The 23457-nt window shown below is 34.6% G+C and overlaps 1 pseudogene; it reads right to left on the reverse strand.

The window, feature by feature from the left end:
* Positions 1-827: 827 nt before the first annotated feature.
* Positions 828-18509, reverse strand: LOC114259890 (NAD-dependent protein deacylase SRT2-like; annotated as a pseudogene).
* Positions 18510-23457: the final 4948 nt, after the last annotated feature.

A 23457-nucleotide genomic window follows, 5' to 3' on the forward strand; every position in this document is an offset into this window, starting at 1 on the left:
AATAGAGAATTCGGGTTAGGCGCTAGAAAACGACTAGACTAATATCTGTACGGTGTATCGAGTATGACGTCACTCTTTTGGAAGAGTTACTCCACTGTAGCATGTATTCATACTATATGTGCTTGGCGACCAAGTAATGAGCTGAGAGAATGGATCCTTGTTTCCTCACCGTGTGAGTCTTACGTGTCATTATTGATATGATTTTCATTTGTGTACCCTTTTGTGACTTTTGACTATGTCATAAGGTAAGGGGTTGATGTTCTGCTACTTTGGTATGTTGCCTGCAGTCACGTATGATTCGGCCTTAAGGGACATCACTAGGAAAGCGGTCAATCCTAAACTAAATGGCATGAGGGCAAAGGGAAGATCATCTAGTATTACTAGGGGTGTCCGCGGTTCGGTTTGGGACGGTTTGCGGTTCGGTTTGGACCCGCCCGCATCTATGCGGTTTGGGGAAAAGTCAACCCGCAACCGCCCGCAATGCGGTTTGCGGTTTGTGTGGATAGAGTTCACGGATGTGCGGGTGGTTGCGGGCGGTTTGCGGATTGAACTTTTTTTTCAAAAATTTATTTTTAAACCTTTTTTTTCTCTCATTTTGTCAATCTTTATTTTGGACCTTTTTTCTTATATTTTCTAAAATGCTCCAACATTAATAATTAATGAATTAAAACTTATAAAATAAAAAACACAACAAATTCAATTAATTGTTTGATTGAATTTGGACTACGGTCTCGTGGATGTACCAACAAATCACCTATTTTTCCCAACAAATAATACTAAAGGGAAAGAAAGAGGAAAAGGAAAGAAAGGATAAAAGAATAGAGAATTCATAAGTAAAAGATCTAATTCATATACACAACAAAACAAAAACTATGTGGAACATTGTGCAGGATAGTGGGGTTCGTAGGTTTTTGTGAAAATGATGCAAGTAAATGATCTGATTCATATAGACAGGAAAACAAAAACTATGTGGAACAATGTTGCATACCTGATCTTTCCCATGTACATCAGCTTTAACAAGCTTTGAATAGAATTCCTTTAAAACCGTTCCATTAGCTGCATCACTCTCCTCCACATGTATGAAAGCAACACGAAGTGCCTCATTCCAAACAACAAATAACAAACAATTAAAAAGCTTTAACCACTGGCTCTAAAGTGAAGTGCTTCCAAGAAGTAATCAGTTATTAACAATTTCACAATTAATAAAATTAACATACAGATTTAGATTTCAGATTTAATAAAATTAACATACACAATTAATAACATACAAAATTAACATACATACACATATTCAACACAACTAAGAACAAATTTCTTAACATACATGCATACATATACAGATTCAACAAAAATTCTTAAGAACAAATTCAAACAAATTTCTTAACATACATACATACATACACAAATTTCTTAAGAACAAATTCAACAAAATCAACATGAATCTGGTTAACATACATACACAGATTCAACAAATTTCTTAAGAACAAACACACAGAGAGTGATCGGTGCAGAATAAACAGAACAGATCAGATTCCAAAACAAAACAAACACACAGATTCCAAAACAAACAGAACAGATTTGTTGGTCCAAGAAAAAATCAGATTTATTTCCAAAGAAACACTCAGATTTGATCGGTGCAGAGATGAGAGATTAGGGAGAGAGAGAGAGAGAGAGAGAGAGAGAGAGGCTTACTTGTGAGTCGATCGGTGCAGAGATGCAAAACCAAATTGTGGATCTGATGAGATGAGAGAGTGAGGGAGACAGATCAGATCAAAGAGATATCTAATATATATATATATAACAAAAAAAATCAACGATCGGGGCGAGAGAGACAGGGAGACAGAGATTGAGAGAGAGAGTTTACCAGTGAGTAGATCGGCGGTGCGATGAAATGAACAACGAGAGAGTGAGAGAGAGTGATCGGTGCAGAATAACGAAACGAGAGAGTGAGAGAGAGAGACAGTGATGAGTTGAGATGAGACTGAGAGAGTGAGGGAGACAAATTTAGGGTTTTTTTGTTTTGTTTGTAATAGATGAGGTGGGTGAGATGGACGGCTAGATTTGAAAGAGGGGGGAAAAAAAATTAATTAATTTAATGCGGGCGGGTTGGGCGGGTGCTGCTCAAACCTGCAACCCACTCGCAACCCGAAATTTATATAAAATCTAACTCGCACCCTACCCTAATGTGTTTACGAAACCGCCCACGCGCGTGCGGTTCGGTTCGGGTAGGGCGGTTTGGGCGGGTCGGATAACCCTATGCCCAACCCTAAGTATTACACCACTGTTGTATATTCACTGCCGGCAACTCACATCGCACTGTATGAGAGGCGGATTTAGTGTGAATATATTGCAAGAACTGAGAGAGTCAAACATGCCCTTTTTGAGGGATTAGAGATGTTTTTTGGACCGGTGTAATTAGATGGGTCTGGGGTATATGAGACACTATTTCTGTTCTTTTTGGGTTGATGTCTCTATGCTGCCTCATTTTGAGTTCCTAGTATAGAGCTCCTACATGCAGGTGTTCTCAGCAGTCGCACGGTGCAGTGGCTAGTATGAGATTGTTCATTTTTTGGGGAGATTGAGATAGAGATGTGGCAGAGTCATGCCAACTCATGTCTGAGTGGGAGATGTTAGAAATTGGGCGCCCATGTGGCATGACCCTTTAAACCTTTTGAACCTTATCCATGTAAGTTTGAATTTGAATTTAAAACTTACTTGGATAACCACTCAGGATATCCATATCTATCATATCAACTGATATGGATAGATGAGATATTATCCTATATATCTGATATGATATGGGATATGGGTGATTAAGAGAAAAACAACGTATGTCATATGTTTTTCCCATATATTGACCCTCTCCCAAAATACAACGATCAAGAGCCATTTTGCACTGTGACTTGTGTGGGTGATATCATTCTGTAATATCACTCCATTGTTGGGTTGATTGATCAGATTCAGGAAGCACGTGATTTACCCACGAGATCCTTTAATTCAGACTCTACAAAAAAAGGTATGACCATAATTTTTCATCCTCTGCGTTTACCTTTGATTTACAGTATCTGCCAGTAATTTATCGAAAAACTACCTAATTATCCACTTTATTAGTTATTAATCGGAAAGAAATTGGAACCTACACCGCACGATTTTTTGGACTTTCACCGAGGATCTCAAGCCAACTTAATTCTCAAATCTACAACTATACCCACTATCTGGATTTATCACATTATTTACACTCTTTACACAATCCTTTGTAAACTTTCCAAAATGGATCAACACAACACATTTTCTCAACAAAAAAAAAAAAAAAAATTGCGATAAAAATGATAAGATGAATTCTTAAGAATGCAAATGAAATGCGTGCTTTTCAAACTGTTTCAATTCTCCTAAATTTATATCAATTCTACAACAATTTAATGTAATCTTTCACCGATTACCAAAACAATTATTTCTAATAAAATATTTCAACGTAGCAATATTTATAGCATAATTCCACAATTTTCAATATATCAAGATAATTCATAATCTTCTTGGAAGTTCATAATTTCCCACATTTTCAAGATCGATCATGATCTCCAAGAGTTTTCATAATTTCTCAACTCATAATTCACATTCAAACTTTTCACATTTTTTAGGATTTAGAAAAGAAAAAAAAAATTGGAGTTTTCTTAATTTAAGAGCAAAAACTTTAAATTCATACACCATGGGTTATTTATTAAAGAACAATTTGAGAAACTTTCAAAAAAATTCAGTAAACCCCTAATTTGTTCAATAATAATAATAACAACACCCTAATATCTCAAACAATTATAACTATCAAAATACCACATAATCTTGCTAAAATACATACAAAAAGCTAAGAAAATCCCTACTTCAAATTAGAAGAAGAGAAGCAAAACACCCAGATTTGAAAAGTGCTCCAAAACAAAATTGGCTTGTGTGAAATTAAAGCTCGACGTACTCTACAACCTTTTTTTTATTAAAATCTAACTCTAAATATCTTCAATCTAAAGTAGAAGTTTTTGTCACAAATAGAATTTTAGAAAGAGAAGAGCCGAGAGAGAGACAGACGGGAAGATATGAAAAGGAGAAGAATCGCTGCCGAACTCTTTATTTGGATTGTGAGGTGAGAAAAAAAGAAATGATTATGATTTTTCATCATTATATTTAGATGAATAAAAGAGAAAATAATATGCTTTCTCACCTATCTTGCTTGGATAGAGTAAATAAGAGAAAACAAAGGAAAGTGTTGTATCTCATTTTACCAAAATAACCTTTCATATTAATAAGTAATGTTTTTTTATAAGGGTAATTTTGATATTTTATAAAATTTTCATTAAACTCAATTCCTTTCTCACAAAATCTCACCACTTTTTGTGAGAAACAAAACATAAGTTTAGTGAGAGTCATTTTCTCACCATCTCTCATCATTTCTCACCATGTCTCACCTACTTAATCATCTAAACAAGTAAAGGAGTACTCCATATATATATAACAACCAATATATATTATATATATAATATACGATTTATTTTTTTTATAATAGCAAAGATATTTTAACAATTGTACATTAAGTGAAATATGTGTATCTCAAAAAAATAAAAAAAAATACACACTTTATAATTTTGTAACAAATATTATAAAATGATATAAATTTTGTTACCACAAAATATAACTTCCATTTAATGGTACACACCTTAAACATTCGTAACTTTCTCTTACTATACTAATCAGAATAATGGTAATAATAATTGGTAATTACAAACAAGTCGTGATTCAATAATGGTAATAATAATTGGTAACCAGAGAATGAAATAATTTTAAATGGACTCAAGGTGGCCCTTACCATTTACATAATTAAATATGAGCCAAAATAATTAAGTATGGGCTAATCAAATAAAGCTCAAAAATTAAATTTTATATACAAATTTAATAACTAAAAGAAAAAATAATTAAAACTTAAAAATTGCTGAGGAGGCCTCACAAAGTTGAAATCAAAAGGTAACATAATTTGTTTTTACCAATTTAAATAAAACGATCCACGACACCGCAACTATAATAATAACTATACAATTACATGATTTAGAAATTCATACCAATCTAACTCTAATCAAAATACGCAAGCCCGCAAACATATTAAGAAGATTACTGAACAAATATCGAAAAGCCGGAAATAAATAAATAAATCAAATTTGATTCGACTCATTACAATCTTCCTTCCTTAAGGAATTTCAACCCCGAATTCGCCTGGCATTCTGCCTACAAGAACTAGGCCTCTTGGCCAACAAATAAAGGAGATCTTTTAATCTTGAACTAGGGGTGTGCATAATACCGCCGAAACCGCTGAAACCGCCAAAACCGCACTGAACCGCACCGCCAAGACAAATTCGTTATTATTTGTCAATCGAACCGCCGGTTTTTGGTAAGAAAAATGGCAAATTCTAGTGACACTTTTATCAATCCGCTGGTTTCTATTTTTCTTCCAAACCGCACCGACCCGCACCGCTATTAAATCATGTTTTATAAGATTCTAAAAATTCTTTTTTGCTTAAATTTGCTTGTTGTTCTATACCTTAGAATATAGTATTACATTACTGCTCAAGGGGAATTTTATGTATTGTATTTGATCATTGTAGCTTCCACAGATGCTTGTAATGAACTGATGGCATAGTCGTTCATATTATCATGTTGTTGCTACACTTGCTGCATCAGAAGAAAACTTCGCAAGATGCTTAACATCACGGTATCTCTCGTCTTTTTTTTACTCTTTGATTTAAGTTTTTTAATTTGAATTATATTTTTTATAAACCACCAATCCGTCCGAACCGCCAAGGCAAATCCGCCATTATTTGCCAACCGAACCGCCGGTTTTTGATAAGGAAAATGGCAAATTCTAGTGACACTTTTATCAATCCGCCACCAGCCATACGGTTTCTATTTTTCTCTCAAACCGCACCGACCCGCACCGCGCACACCCCTATCTTGAACTACTTTGCAACTTGTACTTGAAAAGTTAACAACAACATAAAATGAACATATTGTTCAATAGGAATCCCAAAATTTCTAAACAATAGTATTCTATAGATAAATAGGATCATAAATGCTTAAATGGTAAATACATAAATAATGTTATCTTTTCATAACTAAAATTTACATACGTAAGTATATTTTCTCAAAAGATTCTCTTTAACAAAATAAGAGATCAAAACCATGTCTTATCTTTCCAATTTATCTTTAATTCCTAAAAAAAAAATTCTGACTTCAATTTACAAATTTAAAATTGTATACATATGAATAATCTCGTAATCTCATAAATAAAAGACAACAATTAACATCTACGGCTACTACCATGCCCAACTCTCATTATAATAAACAAATAGTTATAAATCCAACTACATGCATTAGTCCTTTGTCACAATACCATCGAAACATACATCTCAACATTATCATGCAAAACAACTAATCAAGATCATATCTCATAATCCCGGCTTCGTCAAGCCATTCCAACACACTTTGTTGGACGCTAATCAGAAGGAAACGAAACTTGTCTCAAAGCACCATGCTTTACTGATGGCTAGCCGGAAGGAAACGAAACCATCATATAGCCTAATAGTCCACATGCTTTACCAAGCGCAAACTGGAAGGAAACAGAGCCTATCTTAGGTGCTACGCTTTACCAGACTCAAGTCGAAAGAAAATAGAACCTTAACATAGCTTTTCCGGGCACAAGCCGAAAGGAAAACAGAACTTATGTCAATGTGCAACTCTTTACCGGGTGCTAACCAGAAGGAAACGGACCCTCTATATAACATTCACATCGTTCACCACATCAAGTTTCCACATTATTCTAAATTACGTAAATAATTCAATAACACATTGCTCGCATAATCTATTCAACAACAAACAATGCCATTCTCCACCGATGGCCAAAGACAAAACCTCTAAGTAGTAAATACACAACTTCCATAAGTGAATCAAAATAATATCTCATAGTTAAAACAAACTTTCATATCATCAACATCATCTAATTTGGTGCCCCTAATTATAGCTTAACATAACTCTCATAGCTAATTTCCCACATTCTTACAATTAAATTTCATAACCGATTCCACGATGTTAATAATTGACATTTTCAAGTCTCAATGAGTCAAATTATTCAATAACTTTAAAACCATCAACTCTTCTTACCTTTCATTCCCCATCTCTCATTTTTCTATTCACAATCCTCATTATGACTCAATAAATATCAAATTCCCAATTTATCTTAATCTTAAAGTTGTTAACTAGATAAAAAAATAAAAAATAAAAAAATTAGGGCCTTTTACTTAAATCATCACCATCAAGTTCTTTTAGCATGATATTCTCATAACAAATCCAACACATGAGGTTACAATCTTAATCAAAACCCTAACCCATCTCTATATGTGTTTCAAAAATCCCTTCACCAATCATGATTTTCATGCAATAAATAGTACAATCTATCTATCTATAGCAATGTATTGAAAAGAAACAAGAAATCCCTACTTCTGAAAGTGAAGAGAAGAACCCAAGAATTTCATTGATGACGAAAAGACAATCTATCTAGATTAAAACATTCCCCTCGGCGAGCCCAAGCTTTATGCCTCAAGGACTAGGGGTCAAAAGTGGCTAAAAATAGATGAAACCAAAGGTTTACAAGCTTAAAGCTTTCGAAATGGCGGAGCAGAGGGAGAAGAGGGAGAGAAAGGATGAAAAAGTGACTTTGCACGCGCACGACTGCCTTATATAGAAACACCATTGTGGGCACGAACCCCTTTTGCAGCCGAGGTCAAGTTCCTCGAGGCCGCGATCATGCTGGTCGCGGGCCATCATCGCGGGCCATAGTGAGCAACACAATTCTCTTGAGCCAAAATATCAGAACATGGTTTTTGGTCACAGCCTATCGCGGGCTCGACCCTCTAGCTCACGGGGCCTGATTATGAACATCACAGGCGCGACCAGCAAACAAACAGTGCTGGTTCTATCTTTTAGGGACAAAACCAATGGTAACCTGTGCACAGCCCAATAAAATGAAGTACAAAAACAATATTAACAAGTGCAATATAAAACGATCAAAGTAAAAGGGTCGAGTTTTGACCCGTGCCGTTATTGGGCGAGATGTAATATCTGCACCACATGGATAAATTGTATTTTAAACAAACCTGAGGAGCCTATTTGCAATTTACCACAAAACCCTGATATCTCAAACAATCATAGCTATCAAAATACCACATAATCTTTCTAAAATATATATACAAAGTTAAGAAAATCTCTGCGTCAAACTATAAGAGAAGGAAGCAAAACACCCGAATTTGAAAAGTGCTATCGGCTTGGGTGAAGTTAAAGCTCTCAATGTGCTCTAAAACTTTAACACTTGATTTTTTTTTCTCAAAATCTAATTCTAAATAACTTCAATCTAAAGTCAAAGCTTTTGTTACCAACAGAATTTTAGAGAGAGAAGAGCCGAGAGAGATACTGACGGAAAGATATGAAAAGGCGAAGAAAAGTGGTCTCTACCCTGAGAGAAAAGAAAGAAAAGAGAAAAAAAAATTTCAAGCGTGGTCTCAATAGGACCACGTGGACATGTAACAACCAATATATAATTTTTTTTAACAATGGCAAAGATATTTTAATAATTGTACATTAAGAGAAATGTTATGTAAATCTCAAAAGGAAAAAAAAAATACATTCTTTATAACAACATTATAAAATTTTGTAACATATTATAAAACGATATAATTTTTCTTATCACAAAATATAACTTTTATTTAATGGTATACATCATAAACATTTGTAACTCTGTCTCACTATAAAAATAATAATAATAATTGGTAATTACAAGCGAGTCATGATTTAATCAATTAGGTCAAAAAAAAAAGTTTAATCTAAAATAATTCACCAAGTGAGACCAGAGTATGAAATAATTTTAAATGGACTCAAGATAATCCCCACCATTTACATAATTAAATATGAGCCAAAATAATTAAGTATGGGCTAGTCAAATGAGACCTGACTATTAAATTTTATATACAGATTTAATAACTAAAAGAAAAAATAATTAAAACTTAAAAATTGCTGAGCGGGCCTCACAAAGTTGAAATCAAAAGGTTGTTCCATTCCTGGCGGTAAAGCAATACAATAAGCAATAGGGCCAAGCTTCCTAGAATCTGAAATGGCCCAATGTAGCGCAGAGTTAACTTCCTTTTTCTGCTAAACCTTGATTTCCCTTCGTTGGCATTACTTTAATAAACACATGATTTCCCAATTCACATTTCAAATCCCTCATTCTCTGGTCAACATAACGTTTCTATCAGCTTTGAGCGGTCTTAAGCCTCTACTAGATGATTTTTATCTTCTCGATTGTTTCTTGCAAAAGTTCAGACCCATACAAAGCTCTATCACCAACCTTGGTCCAGCAAACTAGAGACCTACACTTCCTTCCATAGAATGCCTCATAGGGTGCCATGCCGAGACTCAAGTGGAAATTGTTGTTATAAGCAAACTCAGCCAATGGTAGGTAAGTTTTACAGCTACCTTGAAATTCTAAGACACACATACGAAGCCTGTCTTCCAATGTTTGGATAGTTCTCTCTGTTTGTCCATCGGTTTATGGATGAAAGGAAGTGCTGAATCTCAACTCTGTGCCCATTGCCTATTGCAAACTTTGCCAAAATCTAGAAACAAATTTAAGATCCCTATCTGACACAATAGATACCGGAACCCCATGTAATCGAATGATCTCATCAATACAAATACTGGCAAGTTTATAAGCATTAAACAAAGTTTTCACAACAAGAAAGTGAGCAGATTTTATCAATCTATCAACAATAACCCAAATAGAATTCATACCTCTAGTTGTCCATGGTAGACCGACAATGAAGTCCATGGTTATATGTTCCCATTTTCATTCTAGAATAGGAAGAAATTGAAGTAAACCTGTGGGTTTCTAGTGTTCAGCTTTCACCTGTTGACATTGAAGGCATTTAGAATTGTAGTCGGCAATTTCCCTTTTCATGTTTGGCCATTAGTACACTTGTTTCAAGTCTTGGTACATCATGGTATTTCCCAGATGCATAGCAAACATTGACTTGTGAGCCTTTTCTAAAATCTTTCCTTTCAGTTCTACATCATTAGGAATACTAAGTCTTCCTTGAAATTTCAATACTTGTTCTTCAATGGTGAATCCTGTTCTGGGCTTAGTTTCAAACTCGTCATACACCTTTTTAAGAAACTGATCTTCTCTCTATTTCTGTTCACACGAATGGTTCTCTCTTTCGGATCAATTGTGTCAATGGCACAACAATCTTAGAGAAGTCTCTGACAAATCTCAGGTAGTAACCTGCCAAACTTATAAAACTACAAATTTTTGTTATATTAGTTGGAGTAGACCAATTAACAATTGTCTCAATTTTCTGTGGATCAACAAATATCCTCTCTCTATTAATGACATGTCCCAAAAATGTTACCTTATTCAACCAAAATTCGCATTTCTTGAATTTTCCAAACAATTGTTTCTCCCTGAGTGTCTGTAGGATAATTCTAAGGTGTTGTTCATGTTCTTCCCTACTCTTTGAATAAATCAAAATGTCATCAATAAAAAGCCAATTCAGATTGTTGATTGACAAGTCAAGTAGTTGAGAAACAAATCGATTTCTATAGTAAAAGTTGAATGGAAGGAATACTACGGAAATGAAACTACATGGGAAAACGAGGATGAAATAAGACAATGTTATCTAGAGTTGTTTCCAAATGGAGATAACTTAAGTTTGGAGGATCAAACTTCCTAAGGGGGGAAGACTGTGACAACTCCAACCTCCATATTATTTTTATATGTTATTTCATTGAGCATAGTTGTGTGATTATGTGCTTAATTCATGCTTATCTGTTTGTTTGTGAATTATCTATTAGAATACCGACTTAGAATTTGAAATTGAAAGCCCATACGGATCCAAAAACCAAATTTGACAAATTCAATAGGCTAATTGAAATATTTCAAATCATATGGCAAATTTAATTAAAATTTAATTCGGATCAAAATAATTAGAACAAATTAATTATAATTGATTAGATTTAAGCCCAATTGATTAGTCAATCTCATTTAATTAGTTAAGCCTTAATACACCTATATATATATATATATGTGCTAATCAAGCTTAGGACTTCATTTCTGCAACTCTTGAGCTGAAAATTGAGAGAGAAAAAGAGAGACAACACTTGCAGAGAAAGAGAAGGTAGATTCAAGAGAGTTTGAAAGGATTAAGTTAATCTAAGGCCAACTCCAAGCTCTAGGTATGACCTTTACCCTTAATTCATTAAGATAATCCATGTAGGAAAATGAATTCACCAAGTTGTAGGACCATTTGCATGAATTTGAAAGAAAAGGATTAGAATCACCATGAGTGTAGTGAGTTTGAGTGAATTGTGTACATGCATGCATAATTCTCCATCTTTGAACTTAGTTTTCTACAAATTCTTACATGCATGGGCCTTACAAATGTTATTTCTTGAGATTCTTCATGATTTTACACTAACATCTCATATAAACATGTTTTGAAAAGAAAAAAGTTGAGTTTACTACATGCATGACAAAAACATAGTGTTTTGATCTTTGTTTTGAAGAATTGAAAGAGAATTAGGGTTTATGGCTTCATAATTTCCAAGTATTCATGTTTTATAAAGAGTTTCGAAGCTTTTAAGAATAACCATGCAAGCTTTGAACATGAAATGAGTGTTTTTGAACTTCAAACTCAATTCTGGAAAACCTAGAATTCGCTCAGTTTGCTCGAGTGAAAGAACATTGGCTTGAGCGAACTTCGCAGGCATCTTGTATTTTTACAATCCTTTGGCAGTTGGCTCGAGAGTTCAAGTGTGCGCTCAAGCGAATTCACGTTTGTTCAGCACTTGGCTCGAGCAACCATCAAGCGCACATTTTGAGCAACCAATACTTTTACAGTCAAGCCACACCGCTCAAGTGACCAAGTGTGCGCTCGAGCGAAGACTATGTTTTTAGCAAATTTTGACTAACACTTATAAGTGCATATTTGTATCCTCATGCCCTTATAGGCATTTTTTTGCATTATTTATGTAAAACCCAAGTTATGTATAGAATTATTTTTGGATAAAGTAGTAGTTAAATTAATTTGTATGGATAATTTAGTAATTTTAAGAAATTAGGTTAATAACCCTTTATGTTAAAAAGAAAAAGAAAAAGAAAAAGGGTTTTATATTATTTTATTATCACAATTATGCAGGGGATTCAAGGAGAAGTGGCAGTAGGGACATGTAGCGATCCCAGTTTTGCCACTTCGCTGAGTATGTCGGGGATCGAGTTGCCCGGTCAGCTCGCTGGGGTCCAGAGAGCAGTTCCCCTTGATAGGTCCAATGGCAGTGCCCTAGCGGGGATCGAGCTGCCCGATCAGCTCGCTAGAGTCCAGGGGGCAGCGCCCCCAGAGCAAAAATGCAAAATACATTAGAAGTTGTTTGTCCGCTTGAGCAGCCGTTTATGCGCTTGAGCGGAGAATGTTTGGTTTAAGAAGTTTGACCTGTCTGCAAAAGTTTTGGGAAAGTGTATTTGACACTCGAGCGGGGCTTTCCACCATCGAGCGGACCATGTTATATCAGTTTGTGAATCTGATATTTCAGATTACTTTTGTATCTCTCTCTCTCTCTAAAAACCCTTTCTTCCCCTTTCTCTCTACATTTTCCTACGCCAAATTAGATCAAAACCTTGATTTTTCAAGATCCATTAGAGTTCTGCCATAAGTTCTTCATCAAAGTTGGTTAACTTCTCGAGGGCTTCGTTGTGTGCGGTGAAGATCGAGGTTCGACACCGTTGATTTTTGGGGTTTCATCTCATTTCTTCTTCAAAACTTGAGGTAGGGATTTTCTTAGAGTTATATATATATATTTTTGCAAGATCTATATGATTTTCGAAATTATCTTTCGATAGCTTTGAAAATTGATTGTTGATTCAAGAAGTTGAGCGATTTTGAAAGTGAGTTTGTTTCTTGTTCTTTTAAAATGATCTTATGGACAAAATCACAAACTTTTAGTAATTTAACATCCAATAGAACAATAATGATTTTAAGTGATGGGCTCACTTCTTGAGCTCTGATAGATAAATACTGTAATGTAACATATGGTGTCAGGGAAATAGATTATATAGTCATTATTCTAAATCAATAAGTTGTACATCAAGAGACTAACCTTTGGATTAAGGGCCTTCAATTGATCTTCAAACAATTGATGGTAGCAACAAAAACTGCAATCTATACAAACTACGTTATAGATAGTTCCATGTAATTCAAGTGGGTTGCTACCAGCAGAGTGGTGTAGCCTGTACAAGATGTTGATGAATTAGGTCCATCAGTTTTGCTCAGGGTACTATAGAGTCTTGAAATTCAATATGATAAAGAAGTCGGTTACCTGTCAACATTTTGTGTAATCATGAAATTTATCCAACTGGTTTTTTCAAGAGATGACAAAGCAATATGAGCTGGACCAGGTTGTGCTGTAGTGAAACATCTCCATCTTGCATAGCTCTTTGCCCAATACCGCCTTCTGGCCCGGGTTAAACGGAGAAACTCCTATCCACAGAAGATCCCAAGAGGGCATAAATTAATCATGGAGTTTTAGCCATTCAATGTAAGCAAGGACAATTATAGTGGACAATTTCAAGTAACTGATCAATTATGCCAAATTTTTGAAACACCAAGAGGAAATGTTAACCATTAAATTTCATGCAGTTTTAAGGAAGAATGGAAGGAACAGATGAATAAAACCTCACTTTACATCAGATCTGTATCAGAAAGATTCATGTCTATGGTTCCATCAGTTAAATTCAGAATAAAATCAAGAAAACAAAGAACATGGATGAAATTAAGGAACAAGGCAATGCCACTATGATGTGCACGGGTTGAACTGAATCTTTTTTAATGAATAGGAAGCATTTGTGCCACAAATGACTTCACATAAATAAGTACAAGAAAATTTATTTATTTTCACAATATTTTCAGCAAAATATTAAAGTGCTTTATTTCAAATAGAAGAATGGCAGTCTCAATAATTTCACAGATCCTTTTTTCCAGCTCCAAATGTGGGATACCCAAGTCATTTCTGTTCCGTACTAGTTCCAGCTTTTTTAAGAGTGATTAATGTTACGATCACTAAAGCGAGCTACAAAAATTCAACTTAATGGAGCATAATTTTCAGTTTTTAGTGAGTATGTAATCCTATAACACAGTTACAAGTTGTTGATGTAATGGAGCTGATACCAACTATCAAAAACTTATTTGTTGCACAAGAAGCACAAAACATGGAAATTTATTAATCTAAGTTATTCGTTATTACAAATAAATTAATACAAAAAACAAAAAATTTGCAAAATTTGCAATGCATGCGTGATATCTATTCTCAAACCTTGATGCATCCATGTGATCCAAAATATTTCATTTTTTATTAATTTTGAAGTTTTTTCAAGAATGACGTCAATATCTTTTGATTCATCACTATATCCATGTTCTTTTAGGTTGCAATATATCTTCTTAGTATTGATATTTTATTCCTTGTTGAGCCTTTGGATTAAATAGATGATGTAGACAGTAGCATTTTTGTTGGATAATAATTAATAAATGTCAGGCTATCTTCATCTCTTTCACAGTTGTTCTCTAATGTTTTGACTCCATAAGGAGCTACTCCCAATTGTTTCATTCTTTTTATTATTACTCCTCACTCTAGTTTCCTTCTGATCAAGGTAACTCCTAAAACCAAATAGAAACAGTTACCCCTTCCACAAAGAAACATGATAACAGATCAAGATAATAGAGCACATGCCTTCAGATCACCTTGTGGGTAATTTGTGACAACCCTCACTTCGTCTTAGTCATGCTCTCATGCATTTATATGACTTTGTCTTGTTAAGTTTGCATTTCAAATCTTGTCTTTGTCTTGCTTAAGTGTTACTGCATGCTTTGTTCCTCGCTTGGTGTGAGTTTAGCCGAGGTCATCCTAAGCCTAGGTCGCACCTTTGAATCTCTTCTACCTAGGACTATCTTGGAATCTTTTAGTTAACCTCTACTAGCACCTTGGCATATTGGCCGAGATGTCACTATCTAGGCTGAGGTGTTCATCACCAAGGCCGAGGTGCCTATTGTCTAGGCCGAGATGTTACCCTTGCACCTAGTGATCTTGTTCCTGGATTGGTATGACCTAGTCCGAGGTGTGGCACACCTAGGTCGAGGTGTGACACAGCTAAGTCAAGTGTTGTCTTTCCTAGCCGAGATCCTTGAGACCTTACTTGCCGAAGCCTTGTCCTTAGCCGAGATCATTACCTGCCGGAGTGCTTATGCCATCTTGTTTGTTGAACACACTTTGTCATAGTCTTGTCTTTTCACTCAGTCACCTTTTTGAGAAGAGCCAACTAGCCGATGCCACGTGTCCCAGCAGAGGGTTAAGTCAGTGAGCTGTTGAGAAACACATCATTTTGTATGATATCCTTGTCTTTAGAGAGAGAGGCTCTAGGAAGAAAAGGGAGGAGTTCTTAGAGAGGGAATAGATCTTCCAAGCTTGATCTTCACACCTTGAGCCGTTAGATTTGTGTCTTGAGATTAGAATCTTGATCTACTCTTGTTGTTCTTATTGTTCATCTAGCTGCATTGCATGATCGAGCACGATTTGTAAGCCATGCATTGATTTAAAGTTTGGTTTTAGAAAGGGAAAGTGATATTCATATGTTCTTGAATAAAAGCCTTGTTTGATCCGAAAGCTTGCATCAAGATTCATGTTTTTGTGTTTGTTTCCATGAAATCTTCATGTATGGGTATCCAGGTCCATGTTTTCGAACTCATCTCATGAAATTCCAAATTTCGTAATAACAAATTATGATTGAGCATTCATGTTTTTCATGTTCTTCATGTTCTTCAGTAGAGGGAAACCCAGATTTTCCCGACTTTATTTCCTTGAATGTGGCCATCAGGACCACACCTCAGCAAGAAGGTGTGGGACCTCGACCAAGACCTGGTTGGTGCCCATTATGTTTTCCTGAGATGAGAAACAGTGTCTTGTTTTGGTCCGACTTAGTTTTGAAGGAATGCCGAGATCATTTGCATTCATGTAAAGCTTGTTTGAGAGTGCATTCAATAGACTTTGCCATGTGTTTGTAAGACTTGGACTCTTGTTTTGACCCCGACGTCCGAAGAGCTATGTGAGTGATATTTTTAATAAAGCTATGTTATGACATTTGATAAAGCTTTGCCTTGTTTGTTTTGGAAAAGTATTTGTTAAGCATGAATGACTATCCCTATTTTGTGTATCAAGTATTAGCTTTGGTTTTGATAACATTCTTGATAAGTCCGTACGTGCTAGAAGACTATAAGCATTTATAGCACAACCTTTGAAAGTCCGTACGTGCTAGGGGACTATAAGCATTTGTAGCACAATCTTTGAAAGTCCGTACGTACTAGGGGACTATAAGCATTTGTAGCACAACCTTTGAAAGTCCGTACGCGCTAGGGGACTATAAGAATTTGTAGCACAAGTCCTTACGTGCTAGAGGACTCTAAGCTTTTGTAGCACCTTTGTTAATGTCATCCCTTGAAACTTGAAAGCCTTGAAAGACTTTGATTGATGAAGCTTGAAAGATTTGTTAGATGAACTTGTTTTGTCTTTAATTTTGTGCAAGATATAATGTGTATCGCTTTGATAAAAATCTCGGATATCATTCATGCAAACCCCTTTATTGATTATATCATTCACTGAGTATCCAAGCTCACCCTCTATATACATATATATGTAGGTGATGAGCAGGATGGCGGTGACACCTGGATGCGTTTGGCATGATGTTTTGGATTCATACTTTTGATAGCATCTTGAAGACTATGCTTCTTGGCTTGTGATTCATTGTATTTTACATATGTCGGCTTGAGAAGCCTTTTGATCAAGATGTATTATGTACTTATTCATTTGTATTCGAATTGTAAGACCTCGCTATGATGTATGTCATTTCATTTGATTTACGCACAGCTCTTATGGACTAATTAGGATTAAATTATTGCTTTCGCACATGTAAGCCCCATATATGTACTCTGTTTGTGTGTGAATCTTTGCAAGTTGGCCTTTGGTAATCTCGGATTACTGGCCATCATGGCACCATTCTACTAGGGGCGGAATGGGGTCGTGACATAATTGGTCTGAAACCAGAACTGTAAGCTCCATTTGGGCTACATTGAAACAAAAGAATCCAACATATTCATAAGAATAAATAAATAAATGAAAACAAAATAACAAAAAATTCCTGTAAGCATTGAATTTAGAGTAGCAATGATAATGTCTTATAAATTAAAAGATTATGTTGCAAACTCTAAATTTAACAGTGCATTAAGTACTAGAAGTAGGGTGTTGGTTGGTTAGTTCAATCTTGAGAATTCAATGGCTATGTTAGAAAGTACTCCGAATATGAACGCTCTTTTAGATTTAAATACCCCCAAAACCAAATAAGCAATAGAAATTCTATTATATTCTTTTTAGATAATGATCGTAATCAACAAGAAGACCCATACACAATTGATTCAGAAGGAAAACAAATAAATTCGATAACAAGACATGGTGAAAGAAAACCTTTGATGGTGAAGAAGGCCCACATACTACACATTAAGATAGAAGGCGAAGGTAAACCTAGTCAACTACTGCCAACCAAAATGCGGCATTCTGAAATATATACAAATCCAGTAAAGAATAAATACAAAACAAAAGTTACTGCAAATGATTTACAAATTTTGCTTTTGCGACAACCTGCAAGCACTTTTTGGTTGCCACAGTGGCAAAATATACAAGATCCAATAAAATTCAAACTAACATTCAAAATTACAATTCATGTCTAGAAAATAATCAGAATGCCAATTGTTAATTAGTAAAATTACAAGAAGCTTACCGTTGCGAAATTCATGCTTCCTTAAGACATACTTTTACAAGTACATTACGATTGGAGGTTGCAATCAAAATTTTAAGGGACTAATATGCTCCACGTAAACTTTAAAAAATTGGAAACAGAACCTTCTATAATCAGGAATTCCACATTCTGTGCTTATTCCAGCTCCAGTCAAAACGACAAGTTTGGTACTGCACAATAAGGACAGAATCAATACAACAGAACCTAGTAAGAAACATACACATAGTTCTGAACTGCATTATTGATTAAGAGAATATCAAATTTGGAAACCTCTAATCAAAGAATTGGTGTAAAAGCTCAACATCTTTGATGCTTGGGGGATCTGAATCAGGAACCAACTTCTTGTCCCTCAAAAAGCTCGAAGACACATTTTCTTTAGTTATTGATAAAGTCCCATTAATAGATATTCGACATGTAGTTTGTACAAATTTTACAGAGCCTTGAAAAGGGAAGATTTTTTTCAATTTGCTTGAAGACCGCATATTTTTACTACTTGACTAAAGCGTATCTGTAAAGACAGAAAACAGAATAACAAACATTTATACCAAAAGTATAGAACATCGCAGGATAGGAGCTGAAGAGCTGGTAATAAAAATTAATAAATAAATAGGCACTAGCCTTTCATTGTAGTCCCAAACATTTCCCTCACACCTTTGACGGTCTATATGTTCAAAATAGAATTTCATTTGGCAGCCCATTAATTATTCAAACATTAGAAAATTGTAGCATGTGTTCGTCATCCAGTAGAACAACTAAACAATATGGCCCACTTTAAAAATATTACTGCAAATGTTCGATAAACCAAAAAATGCAGAATACAAATGAGAAGGAAGTTAACTTACCCTGTTACTTCATGGAATACCAAGGACGTTACCCATCTCATCTTCTCCAAACCCACAGAGCATTTCCTTCTTTTTGTGACCCTGATGTAGAAAAAAGGATACTCAATATAATCCCCTAGCTACCACAAAACCCATTGCTCCATTAAGGAAGCACACAAACATTTTAAGGTAAAATAAGCATATAAATAAACAATTGACGATCAGTCTCCAACATATTCATATGCATAGACTGATCCAATTTTGGGGAAAAGATATAATAAGAGAGATAACAAAAAAGAAAGACAAGACCATCCATACTTCAAAGGAAAAGCAAGCACATAATAAGGGAAAAGAAAAGATTAAGCCCCTATGGATAGTTTATTTTCTAGAAACAGGAATTGAAAGTATAAAAGTTAAGAGTAGTGTTTTTTTTTTTTTTCTCTTTTTATCTGAGAGAGGATAGCATCAATATTGATTGGTCAAAAGATTGCAAAAGTCTCAATATTTGACGACAACCTTCCTACAAAAATCTAAGTAAGAAAGAATTTTAATCTAAAATGCAACACTTATCTAAAAATACAATTGATACACCACAACAAGCCTATTTAATGTTATATATCAATTTCAGAGATCTTCAAAACCAACTAAACGATCAGCTCTAAGTCGTGTTCCAGACAAGAAAAACACTAAGTGATCTGGCTCATTCTTTAAACGATAACAGGAATTGTGACAAACCATCAACAAATTTGACCAGCATAATCTCCCAAAGAAGAAACTAGATGAGACAAATTAACGAAATTTCTAATAGGTAATTCTGAATCATGTGTACACTACGTGTCTCATTAGTTTCAAAAATTAGGGAAAACGTTAATTCTAAAAATTAGGGAAAACAAAGATAAAAAAATAGAGAAATTGAGTGTGTGTGTGTGTGTGTGTGTGAGAGAGAGAGAGAGAGGACCCATACCTGAAAATAGAAAATTAGAGAAATCGAATAATAAGTAGAGCTAATGGAAGAGAACACGCGACACTGAAGGAGAAGGGCGGACGGGCTCGAAGATGTAATGTTGGCAACGGCACTGAAGGAGGAGAACGAGCGACGTCGGCGGCGGTGCTAGAAGAGGACAAGCGGTGCTAAACGAAGAGAGCTAAATTGTGTTTTGTTTTGACACATAGAGAGAGAGCGAGAGAGAGTGAGAGAGAGAGAGAGAGAGAGAGAGAGAGAGAGAGATGAGAGAAAACTGATCAACACAACCAAAAAAAAAAAAAAAAAGAACAAGAGAAAGGGAAAAAATTTTGTAGTCTATTTTTCATTACCGCTCAATATATGAAAATTTTTCCTCCAAAATTAGTAATAAAATAATTTCCTCATTAAAAAATTTTAAAATATTAAAAATTATTAGTGACGAAAATATATTTCACACCAAATGATTTTAAAATATTTAAAACCAAGTTTCTCAACAAAAAAAAAAATATTGGTGACGAAAATATACTTCTCACTAATAATTTTATAATTTGTGACAATTTTTTTTCTCACCAAAAGTTTCAAAATTTTGGCACCATAAAAAAAATTAGTAGAAAAAATTTAGGTGACGAAACTTAATTTTTTTCTCACCTAAGAGTAAGTATTTATTGACGGAAATAAATTTCGCCACCTATTATTTTTTTTATTATACGTGACAAAATTTATAATTCCTCATAGATTATTCTTATTTAGTAACGAAATTTGTTTTCTTCACTAATTTTCATCACTACACCAAAACAGAGAATAAGAGAAAGAGACACCAGAAAAAGAGCAAAGAGAAATCACGTGCCAAATCACCAAGCGAAGAAGATGTGGCGGTTATCGGCAAGGCTGCTAATGGCAGCGACAATCGGCAAGGCTAATAGAGGCGACGAAGATGGCGATCGGCGTGGTGGAGGAGTAAGAGGTAAGTCAAATTAATACCCTATTTTGAGAGAGAGAGAGAGAGAGATGATAAACATAAAAAGGGTAAAAAAAAATTAATACCCTATTTTTTTTTTGCTGCTCAATATATCAAAAATTTTCCACCAAAATTGGTGACAATATTATTTTCTCACCAAAAGATATCAAAAATATTAAAACGTTTTGGTGACAAAAATATATTCCTCACAAATAATTTTATAATTAGTGACAAATTTTTTTCTCACCAAAAGTCCCAAAATTTTGGCGCCATACAAAAAAAATTAGTGAGAAAATTTTTGGTGACGAAACTTAATTTTTCCTCACTTAAAAAAAAGTATTTATTGACGAAAATAAATTTTGTCACCTATCATTTTTATTTTTTTATTATATGTGACAAAATTTATAAATTCCTCACGAATTATTTTTATTTAGTGACGAAATTTATTTTCTTCACTAGTTTTCCTCACCATAGATTACTTTTGTTGTAGATCATTATTTAAATGTATAGGATTTGTCATGGAGTATTGAATCCTGTGTTTTCAAATCTTGTAATTTCTTAAATATCTTATTTCACTTGGGATTCCTAAAACAATGATTTTAAAGTTAAATATCTTCGTGGAAACTTTTATACCTAAATTTGTTGTTGTCACATCATGCTTTTTTACAAGGGAATGATTGACAATGCTGGAAAAACAAAAGTTATTTCCATTTTCAAGTGCTTTTCAAATTTTAAGCAGTACAATTTTGCTTCTTCATGTAGTGAAGATTTAGAACCCAACTACGATGACATAGTGCTCAGGTGAACAGAATTATGTAGAAGAATGAAATTGTGTGATGTCTTCTTCTTCTTTTTCTTTTTTCATTTTTTTTTAACTAGATAATGATCACTTTATATTGAATCCAAATTTGTTTATGCATAGCATTGCTTGCAAGGTGTTTGGCATTACCTGCAAGGTGTTTGGCATTACCAGCTGTTCATAAACTTCCAGATCATAAACTTCCAGATGCATAAATCATCCTGATTTTCAAGTCTTCATAAACCTTGTGCCACATATTTTTCATATTGCTGTCTTCATTTTTTCCCACTGTTTTTGTGATCATGAAACAATTTTCATAAAATAGTTACTTGACTCTTGCACAACCTCTCTTATTATCTTGGCATCATTGAAGAAAATATTGGGTGCACTTGTACTTGATGCTGCAGTGCAGTGCATTCTATTATTATTATTATTATTATTATTATTATTATTATTATTATTATTATTATTATTATTATTATTATCAGCTTGTCATATTCATTGACTCCAACCCTCTGCATTTTAGCTGTTGGAAGGACATACCTTAGACTTGATAACTATAATGGCCAATTGTTAAAAGCTGAAATGGAAATCCTAGACAATTAATGTTAAGGACTTCGATTGTGATTGAGCACCAAAAGATTCTTCTGAGAAAGGATATCCCATTAGTGTTTTTCTGCTAGTTGTTTTGTGTATGATATGATAAATCTAACTGATAGAATATGTTGAATGTTAACTGTTGCCTTGTAGACTCACTGAAGAAAATCCAACTTGATTTTTGTTTAATTCTTCAAAAAACATAGTTCAAGGTCAACAATAGAGTGTTAGATGAGACTCTTTTCTTTTGTTTTTCTTCCTGTCTTTCCTTTCTTGTCCCATGGTCTGTCCCATGGTCAACAATTAGTTTATTTACAGTGATTTTTTTTCTCAGTACTAATTTACGTAGTCTATTATTAATTGTTAGTAATTGCTTTTGTTCCTAACATAAAGTTTGGCTATAATGATGGATCAATGCACATCATTGGCTTAATGATTTCATTAATAACATCGTAATTGTTCTCAGCTTTGCTGCCTTAAAAAATGACAATGTCTCTCCTCAGTCTCGTACTCAACTATATATCATTTTCCCCTAAATTTTCTACCCCATTTTCATTTTCATTGTTTTTTTTTTTTTGGGAGGGGGGGGGGGGAGTTTCCATAGTTCAAAACTTAAAGGTGATTTGTTGCCTTTAGAACTTGTGTTTAGAACTTTATTTTTTAGACTGTTAGAGGGAGATGAGTTTTAAATTTTACTTCCCCGAGAGGGACAGAAAGATGCGACGGATGAAAGGTGCTTGTCCACTAGGTGTGGGGTTGGGTTTGGCCATGCACAGTGGTGTCATGGTGGACTATGTCTATGAGGTTGCTAAGTCACCCAACCTGGGTGTCTGGGGAAGTGGCTGCTGGGTTTTGTTTTAGAGGTGGTTGATAGCCATGGTGGCCCATGAGGCTATTGGTTGGTGGTGGCATGTGAGGTGTAGGAGGAAGTGAGAAGAAGGGAAAGGAAGAGCGGGTCTGCTGCTATAGAAAGGAGGAGGAGGGATAGGGAATGAAGAAGAAAAGAATAAAAAAAGGCAAATTTAAAAAGGGGCAAAAGTGTCATTATGTATATTTCTTAGATTCACACAAGCTCAATTTAGCGTGTTGTACACACACGGTTAACTTAACCAGAATTTGCAACGTTTGCACTTCACTCCAAATTTTAGGAGGGTTAATGTGTATATTTTTAAACATGAAGGAAGTAAAGTGTTTTTGGACAAAACCATATAAAATGTAATTAATCCAAACTGTTTGGAGGTCTAATTGTGTTTTTATTTCAATATCTATTCATGTGTATTTGTTTTTGTTTTTATGTTTGCTCGCATGCGTGTGTTTTGACCTTTTTACCTCGTTGAGGTTAAAAATAAAACA

This window comes from Camellia sinensis, unplaced genomic scaffold, assembly GCF_055761805.1.
Source record: "Camellia sinensis isolate YWXY unplaced genomic scaffold, ASM5576180v1 Unanchor1, whole genome shotgun sequence".
Taxonomy (NCBI): Eukaryota; Viridiplantae; Streptophyta; class Magnoliopsida; order Ericales; family Theaceae; genus Camellia; species Camellia sinensis.